Raw genomic sequence first — 9,885 nt, forward strand, 5'->3', positions numbered from 1 at the left:
ATTTTATCAAATGCAATGATGAAATTTGAGAAACTGGATTTAGCAGTGCAGTTACATCAGGTGCCATCTAAAGATTAGAATGAAAGTCAAGGGTCCAGAAAGTTCAAGAATGGCATCAGTAGTATGGGTAAATGAAAAATGAAGATGTATTTGGAGTATCTCATTTCACTTATGCTTTAGGTTCTTCTTGAGTCACATACACACACATACAAAAGGCTTTATAGCTAATTTTTATGCTGATGGGTATAAAGATTGAGGTAGGTATTTTGAGGCTTTTAAAATAATATATATATATATATGTATACATACATATATATAATCTGTTATTTGTGTATGTGTTTCCTCAATCTTCAACATTTATATTAAATGCACTATTTCTCTAATATTCTTTTAAGGGAATGCTATTTTTCACTCAGATTAAAACAATTAATCTTATTTTAAATAAGGAACTGAAAAAATGCCCTTGTGTTTTATGAAGATTATAGCTCAGAATCCTCCTTATTGCGCTTGAACAACAACAAGATAGAGATCCAAATGAAATATTGGATGTAACTTCTAAATCATCTACTTTTATTGAAGGGACCTTCATCTAATGCAAAAGTTTGTGCTCCAATCTATAAAGATTGGTGGGTGTTGACATGGTAACAATTGCCCTTCAAAGCATTGGGAGTTTTAGTTCCTCTAGTTATAGCCTTTGATAAGAAGAAGAACAAAAACCGGATTTAGACTCTCCCTGAGAAGAACTCTGACATTTGCTGGCTGATGAAGTGAAATAGACACCTCAAGAGGGTCTCAAGCATCATTCATGGAATGTTTACTATATGCTAGCCACTGGGAGTCTATCTCGAATAAAACTTATTTCTGCCTAGAGAAGCTTAGGCAGATAACTTCAGCTGAGATGTTCAAACTGGAATATATTCAGGAAGTCCTGAGAGTCCAGAATGCCAGGGGAGGGCACTTTCACCTGATGTCGGTAAGAGGGTGTTTGTTCTAGGAGCTGAGCAATGTAGATATTTTCTCTGCCTACTCTGTACAGATCTAATATCAATAACTACCATTCTGCTGTACCATCTTCCTGATTAAAGACTTTATTCTGGGTGATAGGATGTAGCACAATCTGGGTTTCTTACCTTCTTTAGAGACTATCTTTTCCTGGGGTTAAGTGAGAGTTGTCATATAACTATCACTGTGAGTATCTGAAGGGATTTCAAAATCCCTGGTGTTTGAAGAAGTGTAACTGGTTGTCTGGAGCATATATAGGCAGCCAAAGAAAACATTTCTCTCTCTGCCTCTGCCTCTCTGTCTCTACTTCTCTGCTTCTGTCTCTGTCTCTCTGTCTCTTTCTCTGTCTCTGTCTCTCTCTCTCTCTCTCTCTCTCTGTGTTTGGATCTCTCTATCCCTCATTTTGCAGAGAAGATTGACATGTTCTTGAGGTCTCTAATTTTTGCTGATGCAATACAAAAAATATTTTTACTTCAGATTGTAGGATTTTAAATCTTCATATGTTGACAATACTTTATTGCCCTGAGGGAGCTGGAGATTTTAAATCAAATGTTATCTCCATTACAAGTTAAAGTCAATCCCGAAAATGGTATTTACCACAATGACTGATTGTTCCATGCTACTTAAAAATATGAACTAGCTAAATCCTTTGATTTTTAATCAATTGAAATTTTACTTTGAGGACGGGAAGATATTTTTCAATGCACACAAAACAATGTGCAGCAAAAAAAATGCTTTTAGACAAGCCTCAAAGGGTTATTTCTCATTACTTTTGGCATCCCTCTTTCCACTGAAACAAGTCACAGGCATATCTACAGTTGATCAGTTGACAGATCAGCAATTCTATTAAGATGAAAACTAACCTTGGAAATGTTTAAAAGGAAAAGAGTGTCCTTTGATTTATTATGCCATTTTATGCTTGTGCCATTATTTCCCTTTCAGCCATTCAGGCTATATTAAGTGGAAACATCCAGCATTTTTAATAAACTGCTTCATTCAAACCAAATATTAACCAGAAGCATTTTAGAAGAGCCTTCTGATTAAAGTAAATGAAATAAAGATCACCCAGTTAGGTTCAATAATAGAAAGTAAGGCATAATGAACAAGATATAGCAACATTCTTGTGATGACAAAGTATGCTGTCATTTCTTTTTAGTGTCTGCTGAGGTCTGGGTAGTTTCCTTAGGAATTATATGGGCATTTACTCTTTTGGGGGTGGCAATGTATTCTAGTTAGCTTGCATCTTGATAAAAGTTATTATCAGTGATATGTGGGTCATTTGTATATTTAGGTAAAGTTATTTTTAAAATGATTTTTTTGTGTGTCTAAAACCAGGATTGATAGCTATTTTGTATAATTTAAGCTTTGCAGCATAGGCAAAAGTTAAATATTCAAATTTCCTTGAATTTCAAAATATCCTCATCAATTTCTCTCTTTACTACATTTTAGAGGCCCCATAATTCACTCTTCTCGTCACGTTCTTCTACAGCTTCTAAATAACTATTCTTAACTTCTTTCATAACTTGTATTTTACTAAAGAAAGATATAAAAGATTTTGGGAAATGTTTCTGAGGCAATAAGAAATAGAAGTTGGGAAGAAAAGCTGATAATATTTAGATAAACTTTGGCACAAGACAGTCATAAAATTGAAATGATTCGTTATTGAACTTAATTTTGAATGATCACTGGCTACTTATTTAATGACGCTTTTAGTTCAAATAGACTTAACTTGTAAAAACTATAGTATTTTAAAAAATGTTTGTATTTGTAATTATAAAAATGTAAATAAGTTTCTTTTAATGTCACCTTATAGCTAATATATTAAATGTGATCTATTTTGTAATAAATTTTGTTCAAAATTTATTGGCCATTGAAAAATTGAAGTTTCTAATTTATATTTAATTATTAATCTGAAGAACTACTAGGGGAAATTGTTGGAATTAGAAGGGCAGTAAAAGGGATAATTGCATAATTCTAATTGGCAAAGAAAATATAACCTTGGAAAAAGAAAGGATTTGTTAAAACTAAATAAAAGTGGTTGATCTGAGAAATACCCCCATTCAGGGAATATGAGAAAACAAGTGAAGATATTATAATGGATAATAAACAAAAGAATGTTAAAGTTGCACTTTGGTCATTTGTCAGATGACAATAAACTAAAAATGACACCTACTGATTCATTCATTTGTTCATTTGCCAAAGACTTATTGAACACTTGCATATGTTTCTAAGATTGTACCAGGCTCTGAGAACACAAAAGTGCACAAAATCTACGTAGAACAGGTCTTCATGGATCTTTCAGTCTGCTGGAAATATTCATGAGGAAAGCAGCATTATAATGAATTCTGATCTAAACTGTGATAGAGTAAAGACCAGGAGGCTGTGGAAGTTCGTGAGTAACAAGAGCCCCTACCATGGTATGTGTGTGGTCCTGCCACATGAATCAGATCTACTAACCTATGTGTACCAAACTATTTAGCTATGTCCATAGTTAACCAAATGGTTGGGGAAGAATATAACTTTATTCCTGTGGCAGCCCAGAGGTCAGAACCACCCTCCCTTAGGGAAATGGTGGAGCCATCAGCATATAACAATCCATGTGACCAGAGCACAGATATTCATTAAAACTCCCTTCCCCTAATCACTGTTGGTAGCCACCTCTCCTGGGAGAGGTGTCATTCTGTTGTCTTATAAGCCCCTATCCCTTTGGTACTCTCTCTCTCATGCTTGGGCAGAGTGCTGACTTTGGTTTCCCAACTGGCCACCATTGGGTAAAATTTTCTTCTGTTCATAGGTCCCTAATTAAAACTCATGGCTAACTTTCTGCCTGGCATGTTCTTTTGTCTTGGGGTTGTGCTGGGCTGGAACATTTGGTGAGAAATCCAAGGGACCAAAGAGCCATCGACAGTAGAGGGCATGAGTCTAGGGAAAGAAGATGCTGTGAGGGTAATCCTGGAGTGACTTGCTTTCTTGATGTGGGAAGGGTTTGCCCATTTATTTGACTAAGCTGCAGTTGGTTGGCCATTGTGTGCAGTACAGCCAACTACAACAGGCTCTCTTGAGGAAGACAGAGAAATCCAGAAGCCCACAGGGGTAATCCCTGGGCTGCCTGCTTCCTTGATGAAGGGACAAGTTGTCTACTTGCTTGACTGCACTCAAGTCAGTTGACCACAGTGTCTGGTACAGCCAGCTACAGAAGACTGTCTCGGAAAGAGAGAGAAATCAGTAGGTTTGAAGGATGCATTGAATGAGAGGCTATGCTTTGTACATAGGAGTTTAGAAATATTGACATGCTAGTATGCTAGGGTGAGAGGGCATGGAATGTCCAAGGGGCAAATGATTTCCCCTGATTTGGACCCAAAGGTTAGGATCCCATAGATTCTTTTTTCTGATAATGAAAAGGAGAAAAAAGAAGTTTTCAAGGCAAAGGGTGCAGTGACACCATCTTTGTAGGTAGCGTTATAAGTTGCCTCCTTACTACAAGGAATTAACACTCAGTTCTCTAGTAGTCCCTTAATTAGAGTCAGTCAGCCTGTTTTTGCCTTCACCTGGAGAGAAGAAAGTATTTTCAATTTGTTGGGTTATTGGAAACCCTTCGTTCCTCACTTATTCTCAAATGCTTAAACCAGTGTATATTTAATTTGGAGAAGCCATTTCTGGGGGTGAGATATCTCCCAGCAGGCTGCTTTTGAAAAAACCAAATGGAATATAGCACTGGCTCTGACTTTATGGGGGGTGGACCCAGATGTGCCTTGTAAATTAGATGTGGCCAGAACTGATATTTGCATTAGATGAAGCTTATGCAAAGGCGACAGGCAATGCAAGTTCTCATCTATTTTTGGTCTGATATGATATAGCTCTTTGAAAAAAAAACCGTGTGCTGCCTGTAATGCCCTAGTGCAAGCTGAAGGACTAACTCAGAAATATCTTGTGAAATTAAGACACCCCCATACAAGGGTAGATATGTGACACTGCCACTAAGCCTCAGTTTGGCAGTGCACAATTAAACACGTTAATGAAATGGAAAATCTTACCTACCACAGTGCAGACTTTTCAACAACAGACCCCTAAGTGCAGAAATGCATGATATCCTGAGACCAGTTTCCTATGTGAAAGAACAATGTTTGTCCCCCCCGCTTAAACACTGAACCTTCCAAGGTGGCTATCTCTGTGTCCAAGGTTGGCAGATGTGGCAATATACCTACATCTGCTGGTTTACTGAAGGAAAAGCACAAGAACAGCCTGACACCTGGATGGCAGTAGCTGGTGGGAAAATGGGACTATGAAAAGCAGCCAAGGGCTGAATTAAGGGCTGTATGGATGATCATTGTTCATGAACCAGGAGATAAATTAACTATTTGTACTGACAGTGTGAATGGCCATGTGGAAGCAAGAGCAATGGACTGTTGTCAGCTGTCCCTTATAGGAAAAAAGACAAAGGGAAAGACATCTGGACCATCTGTCACAAACAAAAGTTAGCTGTGTTTCATGACTCTGCTCTGCCCATAACGTTGATTCTTTACCTGGCAATATTGAAGCAGATGCTTTAGCAAAAATTTGCAGACTAAAGCCAACATTGATGGAGGCTGCTGAATGGTTGCATAAAAAGACAGGACACCAAGGGTATCAGACTCTGTGGAGACTAGCCCAGCAATTCCAGCTGCCCATCACCAGTCAACAACTGAAAGAAGTCATAGACACCTGCCTCTCTTGTTTGCTGTGATGCCTGAGGATGCTTTCTCATCATCTCAGTCACATCAGCCACAAACCGATTCTAGTCAACAGGAGGCAGGTAGATTACATTGGGTCCCTACTCTTATTTGAAGGTGTAAAATGTGCTTTTACAGGTGTAGATATGACCACTGGTCTCTTGCTGGACTTCCCAGGAAGGAAAGCTAAACAAAGAGCTACAATACATATCTTAGAAAAGCTAAGTGCATTCTTCAGGGCACCCACACATATGGAGAGTGAAAGAGGGACCACCTATACCAGAAAAGCAACCCAAGTCTGAGCTACTGAACATGATGTCTTATGAACATTTTATTTGCCTTACAACCCCACAGCAGAGGGGTTAATTAAAAGAATGAATGGTCTTTTAAAGGCATAGTTAAAAGATAACGAGCAATCTCTGCAGCAGTGGACATTCCAATTGTATCCAGTCCTCACAGCCTTGATTTATGGGCCCTGAGTGGATGCTCCTTCTGTTGAACTGGTAATAGCAGGGACCAGGCAGTTTCTGTGAATTCAGGTAAAAGGACCAACAATGCTATAGCCACAATGAGGTAGTGAAAATAACTTGCTCTTGACTGCACCACAAGCATCAGAAATCGGGGAAAATAAGGTTAGTTCACTGTGATCTTGGCTACTGCAGCTGTGCTAGTTGGGAATCCCAAGCCCATACGGTACTGGGGTCACCCAAATTTTAAGTATTAGACCTCAGTGTATGTACAAAATGCCAAAAATTGTATATGCAATCAACCTGAGGCCCACCATACCCTCAAGGAATAGTATTTATGACTTGTGAACTGTGAATTTAACTCCGAAAGTTCCTTGCAATTGCAGGATGAAAAGATGTATCTGTCTACTAATGGAGACTTATCTTGTATTCTTTTTGTCCTTAGTGTACCAGCAAATATCTTCTGTGATAGGTTTACATGCACAATAAATCTCAATGCTGAGTGTGCACTGGGGTGCCACTGTCCTGTGCCACTAGCCTGCCTTGGACTGTGACCCCCTGCAATTAGACTGCATTGATTACCCTGTTGGCCTGGCAGAATTCAGCACATTGGAAAATCTAGAGAAGATTTTTTTCATTTAAGACCAAAATCACAGGTTTAATCTATTATCAGTAGAATGGTTTGATTCCCTTTCTTAGCTGTAACAATATCACCCTCTAGGATTGTTATCTCTTTGTGAAGGACTCCTAACATTCTGTTGTCTCTTTTACAGTTGTTGTGGGATATGTGTGTATACATATATTTTTTTGGCATGGGCAGGCTCCAGAAATCGAACCTGAGTCTCCGGCTTGGCAGGCAAGAATTCTGCTACCGTTGCACTGCCCTGTTGTTGTGGAATATGAATGCACTGCCTGTCCTATGGCCAATGCAAATTGCTGCATGGGGGTGCATTGTGGCAGCCCAGGGGTCAGGAACCCCTCCATTAGGGAACGGGTGGGGCCTTAAGGACTTAGCTGCACATGTGACCAGAGCACAGACATTCATTAAAACTTCCTTCCTCTAATCACTGTTGGTAGCCAAGTTTCATGGGACTCTGCTGAGACTCTGTTGCAACCAAATCCTGTGAGATTCTGCTGCCTTATAAGCACCTCACCTCCCCTTGGAACTTTCTCTTTCTCTCTCTCTCTCTCTCTCTCTCATGTTTGGGCCAAGTGCTGACTGATTTTCCAACTGGTAAATTTTCTTCTGCTCGTTAAGTCCCTAATTTTCTGCCTGGCATGTACTTTGATATCAGGGTTGTGCTGGGCTAAAACAGTCACCATGTGACAAAATATATTTATTTTGTTTTTAAATTGTTTTTTGGACTATTAATATATTTTGCCTTATTTGGTATTGTATTTTAGTTTGTGGATTTTAAATGGAACACTATAAATAATATATCTTATATAAATGCCATTTTTTGCACAGTGTTTTATTCCTGGTATTGGTAGATTTTTTTTTTTTGGTCTGATGAAGTTGCTGACACCCACAGTGTTTCTAATGTTACTAACACTGGAGCCATTCTTTCACCAGATGGTAGTGAAGACCCAAATTCTAAAGGAAATTATAATAGGGTCTTTACTGTGTATTCTAAACACCATACTTTTATCAAAGTTGAAGTTTTAATTAACTAGTATTTTAATAATCAGAAAGAGAAGATAAATTATGAAACATTCTAATTTTCAACAAATGAAAAGAAAGCCCCATCAATATTCTTAACATACATTGATTAAAAACATTCATTTGTGTAAAAAAATTATTACAACTCTGTTGACTGTAAACTAAAAACAGAGCTTTTTTCACACCAGGATCAATATATTTGTCTCTGTGTACTGTAGAACATACAGCTGGCTAAACAAATAAGCATTCTGTGAATTTGGAAATTGAAAATACATTATACTTTAAAATAGCAAAAAAAAAGTACTTGATAAGAAAGAATGACTGTCTTCTTGATATTTACTCCACTCCATATATCCACATCTATATCTGCAATGTATAAATTTTCCTATCTGCCTATTTGTCATCCATCTAATTCTATATCCATATCCATATTATAATATACTTTTCCAATGATGTACATATATACACATGATTTTTGATAAAACAAAGTATATATCATTTTCATTTTTACTTTATTATTTTATTTTCATTGTAAAAATGGGACCAGCACATGATTGAATTTTCACATATTTGTAATTAGAAATCAACTTTTGTACTTGAATTTATTTTTTATTAGCATTTCTCAAAATCAATAAATGATTGGGTTCAGTTCAGTATCAAAACCAGAGTTAAAATAGAAAGCAAATCAAGATTCAAATATAATGTACTAAAATAATTACCATTTAAAAATGTTGATATCTTCCAATCTTTTTTCCTGATGTTACAGTAGTTAAATGATAAACATAAAACTCTCATTTATTTTGCTCATACCATCAACTATAGAATGCTCCCTTTCAGCACTCCTATTTCATATTATCCTGGAAATTTTCCCTAATGAAGTAAAACAAAACAAGGAAATAAAATGTATAACAACTGGGAAATAAATAAAACTATCTCTGTTTGCAGATGGCATGAGTGGCTACATAGAGATTTCCAAACAATTAGCAAAACACACTGGCACTAGTAGAAAATTAACAAAAGGTTTCAGGATACAAAATTAATATACAAAACCCATTTAATTTGTATACACCAGCAATGAATAATTGGAATTTGAAATAAAAAACACAACACAAAATGCATTAACACCCCCCAAAATGAGGTAATTAGGTATAAATTTAAAAAATATGTACAACATCTATATGAGCAAAACTACAAAACTTTTATGAAAGAAATCAAAGTGCATCAAAATAAATGGAGAGATATTCCATGTTCATGGATAGGAAGACTAGATATTATTAAATTGTCAATTATTTCCAATTTGATCCATAGATTTATAATAAACCCAATCAAAATCCAAGAGAGTTATTTTGTAGATATTGGGAAAATGATTCTAAAGTCTATATGGAAAACCAAAAGACCCCCCAAAGCAACACAATACTGAAGAAGAAGAAGTTAGAAGAACTGAACTACTTGACTGTAGGACTTATTGTAAAGTGACAGTGAGCAAGATTGTATGGAATTAGGGAAAGAATAGACAAGTAGATCAATGGAGTGGAATAGACAGCCTGGATATAGACCTACACAGATAAAATCAACTGATTTTTCACTAAGAGAAAAAAGCAATCCAATGAAGAAAGGATCAGCTTTCAACACATGGTGCTGGAACAATTAGACAGCCAGTGACAAAAAAAAGAAAAAAGATCTAGACACAGACCTTATACTTTTCACACACTCAAAAACTCAAAACAGATCATAGTTCTAAATGTAAAATGCAAAAATTATTTAAAACTTCCAGAAGATAACATAAGAAAAAACATAGGTGTTTGGATTTATGATGATTTTTAGATGTTACACTGAAAGCACAAATATGAAAGAAAGATTTTGACAAGTGGATTTTATTAACATTAAAAATATTTTAGTGAAATACCCTTTTAAGAGAAGGAAAAACAAGCAGTAACTAGTGAGAAAATATTTAGATAACACATAAGTGGCAAAACACTAGTATCTAAATATACAAACAATTCTTGAAACCCAAAAATAATAGCAAATAACCTGATTTAAAAAATGG

Source organism: Tamandua tetradactyla, chromosome 4, assembly GCF_023851605.1.
Source record: "Tamandua tetradactyla isolate mTamTet1 chromosome 4, mTamTet1.pri, whole genome shotgun sequence".
In the NCBI taxonomy this organism is placed as follows: Eukaryota; Metazoa; Chordata; class Mammalia; order Pilosa; family Myrmecophagidae; genus Tamandua; species Tamandua tetradactyla.